The sequence below is a fragment of the Astyanax mexicanus genome, chromosome 1, assembly GCF_023375975.1.
Source record: "Astyanax mexicanus isolate ESR-SI-001 chromosome 1, AstMex3_surface, whole genome shotgun sequence".
Lineage (NCBI taxonomy): Eukaryota > Metazoa > Chordata > Actinopteri > Characiformes > Acestrorhamphidae > Astyanax > Astyanax mexicanus.
In genome coordinates this window covers 109,503,600-109,521,286 of record NC_064408.1, presented here as the reverse complement: position 1 = coordinate 109,521,286, position 17,687 = coordinate 109,503,600, and the positions used below count along the sequence as shown (strand labels likewise).

Here is a 17,687-nt window from a genome sequence, read left to right as displayed (position 1 = left end):
CTCCCCACCCAGAACAGCTCAGGAATGTGAAACATTTTACCATCCAGAAATATGGGAACAAGGTCAGTGAAGCAACTGACAAATTTACAGACCTCCTGTAGTTTAAAACAAAGCCAGAGCAACAAGAGATTCGCTGTTCACTCAGAAAACATTCCTAACTAGTGTGAATTGGCTAGACTCCACAGACACTGATAGATGCTGCCAAAGACAAAAGTCACAATGTCTAACTAGATACAAAGAACGCATAATACTCAACAGGAGGGCTGTTTATGAACAAGGACATAGTGACAGGATACATACAATACAGTATGATTCAGAAAAATCAAAAGTCATGGGACAGGTATTATGTTCCATGAAAGCTTAAAATGCTTTCAGTTTGCAGTGCTGTTCACTGCTGTAATAGATTTTTTGATGTTTATTTAAATATCTAGTGATGCATAATTTTGACACAATTTCTAACATAAGAGAGAGCATTCCTCTCAACAAACATTTAAGCCCACTCGCCATTTGCATTAATTTCAGTAAAAAACAATAATAAATCATATGCCCACAAGTAAATTAGCAGTCTTAGTCAGCCTAATATTAATCAACTGGAGGAAACAAAATTCTTTGTTCTTTGAAAAACAGTTCTTTGACTCAACAGTCGAACATTCAGGTGTTTAAAAAAAATCTAACCTGAAAAAAGGGGACAATTTTACATTGGTTTTAATGTATAACAGTGATTAAATTATCATTTTCTAACATAAACAGGATAATATGACAGACTTTTTTTAAAGAGTATCTTAGTGAATTGGGACATGGCGGGGAAAAAAAACGCTGTTATAAGGAGCCCGAGAACAAGCAGAAAAACAAAAAACGGCCGGAAACTAGTCACGCAGAGCGCGACAGAGACACAGGGGAGGCATGTACACAAATCTGTCCAGAGAGGCATCTTATTTATTTATATTTGTTTTATTACAGTTCAAACAACCTCATGGGGCAGATGTTTCATGCTTGCGGGCCACATCTGGCTTGTAAGGCCGCCTATTGCCGACCTCTGCCTTTAATTGTTTCTAAATTAATATGAATTAGTTTTCATTGCATTATTTGCAGTCTAAAAGCACTGCACCATTTGATTTTGACCATTTCTCATTTCCTGCAAATAAATGCTAAATACTAGCTAAATGTGTCATTTTTTTACCTGGGAATCCCTGTTTATGACAATTCCACAATTCCATCCGTGTTTTCAGAGGCATAGAATCACAGGATCCTATTTACTACATGCTACCTATTATAACCCTATTAGTGTGGGTTCAGCAGGTTACTGCATACTAATCAGTTTTACACTAACAAGAAGTGATGAAGTCTGAACATATGTCATTCTCCTGACATCATTGCCTTGGCTCTTGCATCAGTGATTTTTTTAGGAGTAGCTACTCCCTTTTCATTTGACATTGTACTATGGGACAATAAGGTCCATTGAAATCATTCTCAAACACAGACCGGTTCCAAGTGTGCACTGGTGATCTTTGTGCATATGCAAACTTTGACCAGCATACAACAAATACTCCCTTAGCACAGTATGTGTTAAAGTATGCCCAGTCAGGCCTAAACCATGGTTCATGACAATTTATTCACTACGAAACAGCCCTTAATACTGTGGTCTTCAGTCCTTCTCCTATAGAACCAAATGCCTTTTTACAAGCTTCACTGAAACACTCCATTCAGCCAATTAAACACTTTTGAAGGCAATAATTAGTTCAATTAGGCTGTAGGAAGGTAGCTCTTCCTAATGTGTGTAAACTAATAAAAAGTACACTCTATACAGCCATTTCTTCCCAGCCAAATAAGAAGTACTGTTTTTACAAAGTGGAAACAAGAACTCAGCATTTAGCAGCAGGCCCCACAAGCATACGGAACCATGACTCGTCCGTGTTTGGTTTCAAAACTCGCCGCTGCCTGCCTCTAGAAGTGATATCAGAAAAACATAGACTGGGTTTCGCTTGCCTAGCAATGGCACACAAGCCTAAGATCGCAATGTACAATGCCAAACATAGTGTAGGATGGTGTTAAGCACATGGGCATTGGAGAAATGAAAACATTCTCTAGAGTGAAGAAACATGTGGCTCCATCTGGGTTTGTCAGGTGTGAATAGAAGACCAGCAGTGTGAATATAAAGTGGCCACTTGCAGAAAAAGAAACTTGACTGACCTGCATCACCCTTTGGTAAAGCTATTGCGGTTGAGCAGTAGAAAATATCTGCAGCCAAAACTTGTGGAAAGTGTTCCAAAATAGCAGCAAAGGGCAGGAGAAACTCTATATTAACGTTCATGACCTTAGAACAAGCACATATAGATGCTAGAGCTGTGTTGTCAGAAACTAAATACAATATGTATCAAAATCCAATGTATCGCAATATACAGTGTTGCCATACTGTAAGCAAGGCCATATATTGTGATCATTTAATTTTGAGGAAAACTGTCATAATATAAAAACAACATCATATTTATTAAATCTGAATAAAAGAAAAGTTTGCTTTTTGTGCAATCAGATCAGAAGAGTGTTCAACACCGCTATATAGCAGTGAAGATTTAAACACAACACAATATAAACCACTGCCTCACACCGATCTTTTTACGTAACCTAATAAAAAAAAATCAATACTGTGTTTTTGAAAATTGATATAGTATTTCAAAACAAAAAATTGCAATACTTCTATATATATCATTATTGTCTTATACCTCCAATAGACGCAATATCTGGGTGTCCACACACAGGCCTATTCACACAGTCAATTTTTGCAGATGAAAAAATGTTTTAAAAATGAAAAGAAAGACATTAATTGCAAGTGTTCCAATATAAGCTGGTAGCATAGAAATAGGCAATTAATAACCAAATCCCTATATTTCAGTTTGTATTTCATGTTAGAATTCTGACTGATTCTGTCTACATCTAAGTTCTGCAAAGACTCACTGAGATGACAAGAAACTGCACTAAACATCAATGATGCCACTAAACTTTGCATATATATCTCTGTGGATGAGTCTCATTCTAGTGACAGCGATGCACATAATGCAAATATTCCTATTCTCTCAGAACTCTCTTTGTGCATTTAATGAGATCAAACTCGAATTGTAGGTGATAACAACAGCATCGTCCCCCAGATCAAGCAAGTCCAATGGCTTTGGTGTTTGTCTATAAAAATTCGTCTATCCTCAGTCCAAACACATAAACCAGACTATCTCAGAGTCAGCAGAGCATGCATAGACTCCACAGCTAATTAATACACTGGAAGAAAGACATGCAGAAAAACTTTGCATACAACAGATAAGACAAAGGAAAGACTGCAGAACAGAAGTATCTATAAAAGGCCTACTAGCAAATTTATTAGCACAGTGTTTTCAATTTTAAAGCAGTATTATAAAATAATATATTTAATTTTTAAATATTCTTTAAAAATTAAATATATTATTAATACATTCTTGGACAAGCTAAGAGAAATGTTGTCTGAGGTGAAATAAGCATGTGGGCTGAGGAAGTAGAGTAATAATAAATGTTTTAAAAATAAGACTGATAAATATGGTTACGCATAGTTACATTGATCTATTTTCTGTCCTCTTTCTCAAATTTACATGGTGCAGTTACAATATGATAGCAGTGCTTATCTCCCCATTAAAGTCAATACTACACCAACATAAAGTTGAAGCTGCTATAAAAATGCTACATCAGGTTTTAATTGCCCTAGTACAGAAAACTGTATTTAGCCTGGTACAGTTAAATAATATTTGTCATATTACCACCATGTTGTAAATAATCTTGGAAAAACTGCATCTGAGCATCTTTCACCCCAAGTAAAGTAAAATACTGATTATACATTAATGAACAACATTAAATAAAAACATTTTATAGCACTGAAGGAACAGGGTTAAAATAGTTTCAGTCTTTATAAAATATACACTCATTGTTTTGGTATTTACAACATGTAATTGTTGTTTATATGCTACATATGGTTCTTACTTGTTGTAACTAGTATTTCAGAAGTTTTAACAAAACATAGCATAACACGCTGTTAAATATTCCAGCAGTGATAATGTGCTTTGATACTGCCTCCACCCACTCAGCACTGCCTTGACCCGAGTGGGACCTCATGTTCTACATGGCCTGCTGAGTGTGATTTCCATTGAATTCTGTCACCTTTAATCTCACTTCTACAGAAATTATATTACGTCCTCCTTTCCTACTAACAGCGTGCACGAGCAGCTGTTAAAAATAGCTGGATTCAAAACAGCTTGTCCTAGTGGAATACAGAATCCTGTACAGCACATTATGTGTAATACATACTGACATTAACCTACTGCCCTACTATGATCACATGGTGTTTTAATAACATTGTTTACTTAGTTTAAAGGTTGAGGCCTAATGAACTAAGTAAACTATTTTATCACACTTGGTTTTGTTTTTTTGCCAGCTGTAATATTACATCCTTAATTTTCCTTAATAAGAACTGCAGGGGAAGCTAACCTAGTTTGTGTAACTACCTTTAAACGTACCTGAGGTATTTTTTATCAAAGGTCTTTTGTTTATGTAATGGGGATGGATGACAAGAAATTTTGTAAGTAATATAATACAGGAAATTGACAAATCCTGCACCTAACAGCTGGGGTTATGCATAGGGCTCAGCCAGGATCTACTACTCACTCAACTAACAACAATAGCAAAACCACCACAATCTGATACTGGCTCGATAAGAATCCAGAAGCACAGCCTAACACTATGTTCATGGTCCATTGCCTCAACTGCCAAGTAACAGACCTACCAAAAAATAACCTATGAACAAACAGAATCCCTCCTTAATCTAAGCTCACTTCCTTTAACTATGGCAACAACACACCTACCTAAGCACAATCACACACAATAAATCACATTATAAGTTGCGTGAGCAGAACACAGCAACCACTACCATCTGATACTGGCTCGACAAGAATCCAGAAGCATAGCGAACTATGTTCATGGTCCGTGCCTCAACTGCCAAGTACTCAGACGTCTACAAAAACTCATGATACAAATTATTACAAGAGCAGGACCACACCAATCCCCTTCATCCAAACTCTAACACAAACTTCAGTGCAAGCTCTTCTCAGGGGTCATCAGGCAGGCACCTTCCTTCGTCAGTGTTTCGCTGAATTAGGCCCACGACACCTCCAGAAGGCTCAACAGTGAACAATATAGCCCAACAATTCAACTGTTTTTAAGTGAAATTACATGTGATGTGATATGACAATGTTCTTTCTGTTCAAAGGTTTCTGGATAATTGAATGGAATAAAAAATGTATTTTAACCTAATCTTGACAGCAAAATGATCAAATAAATATCAGGCATCAGACAGTTCTAGGATCATGTCCCATGACTTTTGTCATGTCTCATGGAAGCTAAAGAATTTTGGTGGAGTGAGTTGCAGAATGTGTGTGGGGTCCTCAGCACTACATGTGGATGCAATATACAGTCATATGAAAAAGTTTGGGCACCCCTATTAATCTTAATATTTTTAGTTCTAAATATTTGGGTGTTTGCAACAGCCATTTCAGTTTGATATATGTAATAACTGATGGACACAGTAATATTTCAGATTAAAATGAGGTTTAATGTACTAACAGAAAATGTGCAATATGCATTAAACCAAAATTTGACCGGTGCAAAAGTATGGGCAACCTTACTCCTAACTACTTTTTACTGACTTACTGAAGCACAAAATTGGTTTGGTAACCTCATTGGGCTTTGAACTTCATAGCCAGGTGTATCCAATCATGAGAAAATGTATTTAAGGTGGCCAATTGCAAATTGTTCTCCTATTTGAATCTCCTCTGAAGAGTGACATCGTGGGCTCATCAAAACAACTCTCAAATGATCTAAAAATAAAGATTGTTCTACATAGTTGTTCAGGGGAAGGATACAAAAAGTTGTCTCAGAGATTTAATGTCAGTTTCCACTGTGAGGAACATAGTAAGGAAATGGAAGACCACAGGGACAGTTCTTGTTAAGCCCAGAAGTGGCAGGCCAAGAAAGATATCAGAAAAGCAGAGAAGAAGAATGGTGAGAACAGTCAAGGACAATCCACAGACCACCTCCAAAGAGCTGCAGCATCATCTTGCTGCAGATGGTGTCACTGTGCATCGGTCAACAATACAGCACACTTAATATTGCCTTATGCTCCCCATCATGGACAGTTGTACACACAGATAGATAATTTATTGATCCCAAAGGGAAATGCATTTGTTGATCAGCAACATGCATTTGTTGATAAGCTAAGATATATAAGAATCAGCCTCTACAAGTGAAAAGATTAGGTGAACTGAGGTGGCAGGGTATTATAACAGGGTACATAATATGACTTTGGTTGTGTCACGAGTCATGCAGTTCCACCAAAGTTCCATAGTGCAGCAGCCTTGCTCCTGCATAGAGTGGCAGTAATAGAGATTCCAGTCAGTGGAGCATCAACATGACTCTGAAGCTGTTATTATAAGGCCAAAAAGATGTGTCCCTGGAAGTGAGTACCTATATTTTGTAAATAACGTGTAGGTGTGTTGACAGGAGTGTGTGGTAGGGGCCTACGGATTAGTGAAACAGACAGCCCAGGGCCCCACACTGCCTTACTGTGACCTGTCACTGTGTTAACATGTCCACAAAGCTGAGCTAGTATTTCCTCAGCTTTTCCTATTTACGAGAGATGACAAAATAGCCAAGCTGGCTACCCAAGATACCCTGGGAAACAAATATTTCCTTTTTCGCTGCCACTACAATGCAAAACTCCACTCATTCAATACAGATGAAAACCGTGCTCAACACCACGCATGTTTCTGGCATTAGTGGTTCACCAGGGAGTTATGAGGAAAACCTCAAGTTCACACCCATTAGGACAATGTGCATCTGTATTCCTTAGAACACAAACATACAGAACAATCACACAAGTTTAAAATGGATATAATGTGTTAACAAAATCATTCACAGTTGTTTTTTTTTCTTAATTTAAAGATGGATGCTCCCATTACTTGTTAGCTATATTAGCCTTGTGGCACACGGCAAATAGGCCTTGTGTGACTGGCCAAACTGAAAATTGTGTAAGTTTGTGTATTTATGTATTTATTTTTTAATGTATACAGTGAGTCAGTCTTCTCCTTAGTTCTTAATTATCTCTCCTACTACAACAGTACAAGACTGTCATATACTACAACCCCTGGCAAAAAGTATGGAATCACCAGTCTTGGATGAGCACTCCTTCAGACATTTCATTCTGTAAAACAAACTCTGATCAAAAACATGATACAATAATAAGGTCATTCCAAAGTGCAACTTGTTGGCTTTCAGGAACACTCAAAGAAATGAAGAAAAAACATTGTGGAAGTCAGTGAATGTTACTTTTATTGACCAACCACAGGGAAAAAAATATGGAATCACTCAATTCTGAGGAAAAAAGTATGGAATCACTCAAATTGAAGGTAGAAAATAAGGACACACCCAGTCAATTTCCTTTCCCTAAATGGACACCTGCCTCAGATTAGATCTGCTCGTTAGTCTGCAGTTTAAAACACCTGCAGTCATGACACCTTGGAGGGCTGCTGGACGAATTAGAGTGGCAAGAACCATGGCTCCAACAAGAGAAATGTCTCTTGAAACAAAAGAGAGGATTGTGAAACTTCTTGAAGAAGGTAACTCTTCACGCATGGTTGCTAAAGATGTGGGCTGTTCACAGTCAGCTGTATCCAAGATATGGACCAAATACAAACAGCATGGAATGGTTGTTAAAGCCAAGCGTACTGGTAGACCGAGAAAGACATCAAGGCGTCAAGACAAGCAACTTAAGGCCATTTGTCTTGAAAACCGAAAAAGTACAACTAAACAGATGAAGCATAAATGGGAAGAAGCTGGAGCCAATGTATGTGACCGAACCGTAAGAAATCGCCTAAAGGAAATGGGATTTCAATACAGGAAAGCTAAAAGAAAACCATCATTGACACCTAAACATAAAAGAACAAGACTGCAGTTGGCTAAGGAGAGGCAATCATGGACTGTGGATGACTGGATGAAAGTTATCTTCAGTGATGAGTCAAGAATCTGCATTGGACAAGGTGATGATGCTGGAACTTTTGTTTGGTGCCGTTCCAGTGAGATTTATGATGAGGCCTGTCTGAAGAAAACAACCAAATTTCCACAGTCCTTGATGATATGGGGCTGCATGTCAGGCAAAGGCACTGGGGAGATGACTGTGGTTAATTCTTCTATCAATGCACAAGTTTACATTGACATTTTGGACAGTTTTCTCATCCCTTCAATTGAACAGATGTTTGGAGATAATGAAATAATTTTCCAAGATGACAATGCATCGTGCCATAGGGCAAAAACAGTGAAGGCATTCCTTGGAGAAAGACACATTCAGTCAATGTCATGGCCTGCAAATAGTCCAGATCTCAACCCAATTGAAAACCTGTGGTGGAAATTGAAAAAAATGGTCCACAAGAAGGCTCCGACCTGCAAAGCTGATCTGGCAACTGCTATCAAAGAGAGTTGGCACCAAATTGATGCAGAATACTGTTTGTCACTCATCAAGTCCATGCCTCAGAGACTGAAAGCCGTTATAAAAGCCAAAGGTGGTGCAACTAAATACTAGTGATGTATTTTGAATCATCTTTTGTTTATCTGTTTTTCATGATTCCATACTTTTTTCCTCAGAATTGAGTGATTCCATATTTTTTTCCCTGTGGTTGGTCAATAAAAGTAACATTCACTGACTTCCACAATGTTTTTTCTTCATTTCTTTGAGTGTTCCTGAAAGCCAACAAGTTGCACTTTGGAATGACCTTATTATTGTATCATGTTTTTGATCAGAGTTTGTTTTACAGAATGAAATGTCTGAAGGAGTGCTCATCCAAGACTGGTGATTCCATACTTTTTGCCAGGGGTTGTATATGGACAAACGTTTTGGGACTCAGCATCTTTCATCTTTTCTTCCGAATCCAGGGTATTAAATTACTTTTGTTGGAGTAACTTTCTCTACTGTTCAGAAAATTTTTAACTAGATTTTGGAGCTTTGCTGTAAAAATTGAATAACATTCAGCAACACCAGTATGGGTGAGCTACAACCCACCTCATCCCCAGCTCATCCCAAAAATTACCATCACTCCAGAGAACACAGTTGCAGTGCATCACAGCTAAATACTGGGGGGCTTTATAACCCTCTAGCCAATAGGGGTGGGAATCGATTACTATCTCACGATTCGATTCGATTCCGATTTTGGGGGCCACGATTCGATTCAAAATCGATTTTTGATTCAAAACGATTTGAATTATAATAAATATTTCTGCTTCTGGCTTATGAATCGTATTGAAAAAAAACCCTCCATAATATACACTGGTCCTGGAGCAAGTAATGTGTTACAAAAACAATAAAATGTGCAGGAATGTGGGTCCTCAGTGACAGAGGAATCACTGGGATATCACAATGACGTTAATGAACAATAAATACATAAATAAATAACACTGCTTTATTACCAGGCTACTAGCGGTGGTGTGTAGGTGACGCTGCTGGGCTGATGTGATGATAGCAGTGGAGCGCTAAAGTTCAGGAGCAGCTGCTGATTAACTAGTTAATTTAAGGTGGTTGTATTTCTTCAGAAAGGGGGCAGGAGGTGGAGAAATTAATTCATATTGTCCATTCCTTAATTCCTCTGTGATGAGGAGCTGAAATTAGCTCTGATTAGCTTATTGTTATTTTTCCGTTCCGCCTTAAATGCTGCAGCCCGCTGCCACCTGTAGCGTTATTTAAGGTGGAACTGGAAAGTTAGCTAGTTAGCTAGCTAACAGTTACTGAAACTAACTACTAGCGATCTTTTTTATGCTTGTTATGAAGCATTCTGCCATAAAACATTGAAACTACACGTTAATCTAAGGTAATATAGTGCTTGTTCTGCCATCTTACCGGTGATTCTCAAACACCTACGCTCTGTGTGTGTCTGGAAGATCTCCAAAGGGACAAGCGCTATCCCCAGGGTTGCCAGGTCCAACAAAAATACCCAGCCCAAAATCAGTCTAAAACCCGCCCCTCAGAATCGATTTTGGGACATTTTAAATCGATTCTGAATCGTAGTAAATGAGAATCAAGATTCTTATGTGAATCGATTTTTTGGCACACCTCTACTAGCCAATGCCTGGTATTATACATGGTGCCAATAGTTTTATGTTTATCTGTAACAAACATTCCTGTGTATAACATTTGGGCATATAGTTTAAGTGTACGCTCATTAAATCCCTACTGAATAAGCAAGAAGTTTAACACTCACAGTAGTAAAAGGCAGGCTGTGCTAAGATTAGTCAAGATCATCCTTACACCTGGTTTTAAACCTTGAATGTGAAATAAATCACACATTACGGTACTCAACTGAAATCCTTCTGATTGTGTAATATAGCATACATATTTATGTACATAGTAAGCAAATGCCTAACTAGCTGTAAAACATTTTCACATTTCTAATTAGTCACAGAAACAAAACCCATGATCTTCTCAAAAGAGAAAATTCCAGCTAGACAAACATCAACTTTCTCAAAGGCTCAACATTCACTAGCAGAGGTAGTGTGTACCAGATGCCTGTTATATCTGCCCATCATAATTTAAATACAGTACTAGTCGAAAGTTTGGACACACATTCAATGTCATTAGCTAGACTGTACATTTTATATTGAAGACCTTTAAACTACATAGGAACACATTTAAAAGTGTTAAACAATCCAGAATATGTTTACCACATTCTGCTTTACTGGCAGATCTGCACACTCTTGGTATTTTAATCTCAGTGTCTTCACGAGGAAGAGTCATCTGGAATAGTTTTCTCAGTGTCTTGAAGGAGTTCCTGGAGGTGCTGAACAATAGGAGGCGAAGTCCAAACATTTTTTTGTTTGTTTACTACATAATTCCATATCTTTAATATCAATATACAGTGTATTTAACACATTAAATAAATAAATTGAGAAAAAAACACATTGAATGGGAAGGTGTGTGTGCCAATCGATTAAAATAAATAATAAGTTAACCACAATATAATTCAGTGATTAATCACAATTACAATCACATTTTCTTGCTTAAGACTAAGCTTTTGATAATGTGTATTGAATTGTGAATAAAATAAACAGCAGTAGAAACACTTAAAACATATGTATCATTGGTGTCAATCCCTTAAAAGATATTTGTATTTATCATATTGGTACTGAACAGTATTTTTGGGACGGGAACAAAAACAATGCTGTAGTGTGATATTCACCTGGCAGACTAGATCCTTTTTTACTGTATTATACATTCCATACTCAACAGCTTGAAAAGAGGAAACCTGTCATCAGCTGTGTGTGTTTGTGTGTGTGAGAGAGAAATACAGAGAGAGAGAGATGGAGAGAGAAAGAGAATAAACTTCGCCACAAATAAAATATAATCTACCTTATTAACTGAACAGTAAGTGTTGCTGTGTTATATCACTAAATAAAATGCGTCACCAGGCTCTGTCAATTTTGTCACATGACTCATTTAGTTCAAAATATTAACGCGTTAAAGTTTTTTAGATTAATTGCATGCATTAACATGTTAATGTTGACAGCTCTATTATTTTTATTAGATGCCGATCACTGCAAATTACTGCTCAACAAAATATGGCAATGTCAGTTTTTTTTCTCTATTTAAAATTATAACCAGAATACATATTTGAATTATAGCTATGGAGCCCCTAAGGTAAAATCATGTTAAAAAAATAATGCATGGCCATGACTTATTAAGGCGTGGGAATGAGATCCTAATGTGTAGCCACAACTTATTAAGGTGTGGCAATGAGTTAATTAAATCATAGCCATTAAGGCGGGGCCTCCTTTTGTTTTACAGCTAACAAAGCAAGCAGCTCTCAAGGGTTGTGCACAATATAACTGCTTAAGGAAGGTAAATTAATCTGCATACTGTCTACATCTAAGCCCGTCAGCTTTTTGTATGAGAATTAAAAAAGTCCTTTACTTAGAATTATGCCCTGTCTCACTGCAAGAGACTCATAGGCAATAAAGGAGAACTCTGGTGTAAAATTGACTTTGGTTGTAGTAAAACATGATAAAGATTACTAACCTTTACTGAATAGCCCACCACTGCTCTCCCGCAGCTTTCTGAGACCCAGAAATGGCAAAAAGCACTCTTTACAACGGGAGCTTTGGGGCATCCAGATAAAGCACTTTTACACTGTTATCCAGGCTCCACACTAGGGGTGTGCCATATCATATCGTACACGATAATATCGTCAAATCTTTTAAATATCGAGAACGATATTATACCCTACAATTTCGTGCCATATCACCCATCCCATTTCCCATTATATATCTACTAGAGACAGTTTATATCTGTCCAGTATCATTTATTTTACTTTAATCCTGGATATATGGAGATATTTGGAGTGCATTATTATTAGTATCATGACATTCTGGATCATTGACTTCTGCTACAAATCTGATAGAATTCTTGTATTTTTTAATATCTCACTTAGGGGTGTGCAGTATTATATTGTATGTAATAATAAAATATTTTTTTATTTTCTTGCAGTGTATAGTGTATTTTTAAAAATAATATTTTTAAGTGTTTTGTCATATCACCAAGAGTATCGTTATCGCGAAAATATCATGAAATATCGTGATATTATTTTAGGGCCATATCGCCCACCCCTACTCCACACCTCAATAGTAGAATCCACAGAGCTCTGACACTTAAAAGGAGGCATTTATAACTTTAAAAATTAACAAGAAGCTTATTAAAAACACTGTTTCCAACTCTTAGCACAGCCTAATCTCCGGGTGGTTTTAATAAGCTTCTTGTAAAGAGTGCTGGGCAAAAAGCACAAAATACTGGATCTTGGAAAGCTGGGAGAGGGGAGAGCAGATGTGGGCTATTAAACAATGGTCAGTACTCTATCATGTTTTACTACACCACAAGTAAATTTTACACCTTCTCCTTTAATTTACAGAAAAGCAAGCTTATTATTCTCTGGACACAACTTAATTAACTAGTTCCCACGCCTTAATAAGTCTCTTGCTTAATTATCTTATTCTTACGCATAAGGATATCGTTCCCATGCCTTAATAAGTCATGGCCACGCATTATTTTTTTAACATGATGTCAGCTTAGGGGCTCTGCAGTTAGCTAATGGAGTGAAAAGGGAAATATTTTGTGGCTTCCCACATACAGCGCAAGACTGCAAGCCAGAACTCTCATGGGAAAGAGAGAAATGAGGCAGCAGTAGGTTTCATTTTCAGTCTGATCAGACTGCTCAGGCTACTAAGGTTATACTTCCCACTTACGTTGCCTGATGGTTTCAAGTTTAGTAAAGTTAATTAGCTAGTCGATAAAAAGCTGACAAATCTTTCATATTTTTCACCTTTTCGCTGCTGCCTGTCACACGCTCCGGATCAGACAGCTGTTGCCGAGGAGGGCTGGGCTCTTCCCTGCTCTGCTAAGTTAATACACGGCTAGGATAACGATAATAACTTAGTTAGTAAGAGCTAACCTAAAGCTAGCTAACGTTAAACACTGATTTATTTACTCTCTGGTCCCTTTAAAGCGCTTTAAACCAGAACACGCTTAACGTTAACGGTTTAATTAGAGCTCGGTTGTAGTTAAAAAGTTAAAAGTTGTATAATTCAGTCTCTTAACTGGCTTAAATAAGCTAGAACTGGGCTGTTTAGTTCGGTTTAGTTCAGTTTGGACCGGTTGAAACAGTTAACGCTAGTTATCGCTAGGCTAGGTTAGCTAGGCTAGTTAGTTACCACTAGCAACGCTAGTTAACTAGCCCCCTCGCTGGGTTAACTAAGTTACCTGAGGCTGGGTTTCCCCCGTTCTGTCAGTCGGGCTGCTCCTCTCCTGCTGTTACTGAGGTGTTGAAAGCTGAAGCGTCTCCATGTCCGAGCTCCGCGGCCGCAGGTGTCGGTAAACTTCCGGGAAAATGTTGTCTTTATTTTCGGTCCTGCTCCTTCGGGCTCCTTCGGGAGTTCGGGAGTTCAGCTTCGTCGTGGCCGCGGACCAGGCGCGCTCCCGCTCAGCGCTCGCTTCATTGATATGTGAGGTGAGTCGCGCGCGCGTTTACAGCTGTGTACCTAACTAGTCTGAACCAGCAACGTGCACGCGCGTGATGGTGTGGTCTACCTATGTATATATTATATTATAGTTTTTGACCCACGGTCGGTCTGCTAACTCAGCTACTAGCTAACACTAGTGTTACTACACTGTAAGCCCAGATATGTTAAAAAAAAAAAAAAAAAAAAAAAAAAAAAACAATATTAACAATAGTAACGTAATGGGCAATAAACCATTAACTTAACATATATTAAAACATCAAATTATTACTACTGAAAGGAAAGATTATTTAACTTTTTATTTTTTGTTATACCAATAATTTGCCCAACAATTCCACATTTCCATTTTGTGTTCCAATAATTAGTTCTAAAAGTATTAAAATCAATAAAACCACAAGGGTGCCCAAATTTATGCATTTTGTTTAAATAATTATTATTGCACACTTTCTGTAAATCCTATAAACTTAATTTCACTACACAAATATCACTATGCTCATCTGCTATATTATATATTTATATAAAACTGCTGATCCAAACAACCAATGATTTATAAGGAAAATCATAAAAAAAATATCAGGGGTGCCCAAAGTTGTACACACCACTGTAAATCAGAAACAATGGCTATTTCCAGCTTTATATTCATTACACATTCGTATTTCTTTTCTTTTTCTTTTTTATTTTGCATACATAATACAAATATACAATTCACAACAGTTTTAAAGTTTTATTATTGGTTCTTTGTATTTTTACCGCAGAGTTCGAAAGAATGGAACTAGAAAACTTTATAACTAGAAAAGTGTGCAAGGAAAGTTCTAAGGTGTTGCCATCCGGAACAATAGTTCAGGGGTCAGGGGCGATTCTAGGATCAGAGTTTTAGGTAAAGCCAGCCTCCTTTTTACAACAACAAAAAAGCTATAGACTTTCTGTAAGATCCCAGTAGGAGTGAGACCGACCAGTGGCCCAACATCTAGCTTCTCTTACTCCAGTTTAAACAATGGCTGAATGACAGGCTGTAGCATTATTTTAATAAATGAAGGAAAAGCAGTAACTATTGTTTAGCATCTCCAGGAACTCCTTTAAGAAAAAAAAATATTTCAGGTGACTCTACCTCATGAAGACACTGAGATTAAAATACCAAGAGTATGCAGATCTGTTCTCAAAGCTAAATGTGCTATTTAGTAGAATCTAAAGTATAAAATATATTCTGTTTTTTGTTTCTGTATAGGTTTAATGCCTTCAGTAATAAATTTACAATGTACAAGATCATAAAAAAGACATTGAACGAGAAGAGGTGTCTCTAAACTTATGACTGCTACTGTTAATAATACCAACATACAGCTCTAGAAAAAAATAAGAGATCACTTAAACACTTTAATATTACCAAATTGAAAACCTCTGGAATTTAAATCAAGAAGAAGATGGATGCTCACAAGCCATCAAACCAAGCTGAACGGCTTGAATTTTTGCACCAGGAGTGGCATAAAGTTATCCAAAAGCAGTGTGTAAGACTGATGGAGGAGTAAATGCCAAAATGTATGAAACTGTGACTAAAAAGCAGGGTTATTCAACTTGTACTTGTTTTGTTTTTTGCATCTTTTTTTGTTATTTCAGCCATTTCTCATTTCTACTAATAAATCCTGTAAATGACAATATTTTTCTTTGGGATTTGGGAGCAATGTTGTCAGTATTTTATAGAATAAAACAACAGTGTTCATTTTACTCAAATATATACCTATCAGAGAAACTGATTTAGAAACTGATATGGTCTCTTATTTTTTTGTTAGAGCTTTATGTTAATCAGGTCACACTGGATGGTTAGGCCTTCTCAGTTTTTTTCTCGCTTTCTCGTTACAATAAACGGTGAGCCAGAGCGAGGAGTGTCCGTACACTGTGTCCGCGGGGACGCGCACAGGTGCGCGTGCCCGAGCACAGCAGTCAGGGCGCTGCCTCCCTTGAGTCAATAAAAATACACCCCCGCGTTCCTGGAGATAAGCACGACCAGCAGCAACAACAGCAGCAGCATGACCTGCGTTACTCAGCCCAGCGAAACGAGTCCTTCCTTTATGTTGAAACAGCTACCAGCAAGGAATGTGTTTTCCCAGCTTTACTGGCTTATTTGATGGCTTAGGAGACAGTCATCAGCACGAATGTTGAGGGCAAGTATTATAGATAGTTTCTATGTGTTATTTGTTTGTTTGTTTTAGCTAAAAATACGTTTTTGTGTTAAACATATAACATTGTGCAACTGACCAGTTTACGTTTATGTGGTGTTTAGACATGGCTTAATAGCGCCTCTGTAGGTCAGATGTGCTACTGCAGCACTACTAATGCTAAATCAGTGTTTCCTAAACTTTTACATGTCATGCCCCCTCTGGAGGAAGAACCTTATAAAAAAGCTCACACACTAATAATTCATTGGATCACCTTTATGTTTGTATTGTTTTGATAAGCTTCTGCAATGTCACAAGATTTATTTAATCCAGTGTTGCATCAATTTTAACCAAGATCTTGCAGCATTGATGATGGTAGAGTCTGACCGCTGCACAAAACCTTCTCCAGCACATCCCAAAGATTCTCAATGAGGTTAAGGTCTGGACTCTATGGTGAACAATTCATGTGTGAAAATGATGATCTCATGCTCCCTAAACCAATCTTCCACAATTCCGAGCCATGAATCCTGGCATTGTCATCTTGGAATATGTCCGTGTCATCAGGGAAGAAAAAAATACATTGATGGAATAACCTGGTCTATATTCAGTATATTCAGGTAGTCAGCTGACCTCATTCTTTCAGTAGATACTGTTGCTGAACCTAGACCTGACCAACTGCAGAATCAACCCCACATCATTTACTTCCAGGTAGTGATTTTTTTTATCTGCCCACAAAATGACAAGCAATGAAGTGTCAAGTAATGAAGTACAAATACTTTGTTACCTTACTTTTCAGACGGCTTTTTCACGTCTACTCCTTACATTTTAAAAAATAGCCTTGTTACTCCTATTTCATTTCAGCTTGTTTTCATTGAGATAAAACTTTCCATCTAGATAGAGTGTATCTGATTGTGGTTGGATGTAGAGAAGTATAAACATAACCATACTGACCCCCTATTGGTTTGTATACGATCCATCACACCTCCACATCATGTCAGTTCATATTTCAGCAAGAACGTAGCAAATGTATGTAGTCTAGTATGAAGATGATCTGTGGCGGAGACTCAGCTTCTTTAATATATTTGCATTGTATTAAAATATATTCATTTTCAATGAGTACATATGCAGCTGAACCAGGGAGACATCCCAAATTTAACAACATTAACATTTTAGTATAACATTATGGTCATTATGGCTTTTATAAAATGTGTTTTGGGGAGGGGGGGATAGTGCACTATAGGCTCCTGTGGCGCAACCTAAGCTTTTGTCCTTAATGGCTTTTTTTTGGCTTACATTACTTTTACTTTCGTACTTTAAGTAGTTTTAAAAGCAGTACTTTTACACTTTTGCTGGAATAAAATACAGAAGTATTTTTAAACCCTACTGTCTATACTTCTACGTGAGTAATGAAAGTAAATACTTTTG

At 37.4% G+C, this 17,687-nt stretch overlaps 1 protein-coding gene across 1 annotated transcript in view; it reads right to left on the bottom strand.

Annotated features, from left to right (window-relative positions):
- ptpn3 (protein tyrosine phosphatase non-receptor type 3) overlaps positions 1 to 14,103 on the bottom strand; it is a 44,788-nt gene extending 30,685 nt beyond the window's left edge. The window contains exon 1 of the mRNA XM_007236514.4: positions 13,856 to 14,103. The gene's annotated coding sequence lies outside the window, so the exon portion shown is untranslated. The remainder of the gene's footprint in view (positions 1 to 13,855) is intronic.
- Positions 14,104 to 17,687: the final 3,584 nt, after the last annotated feature.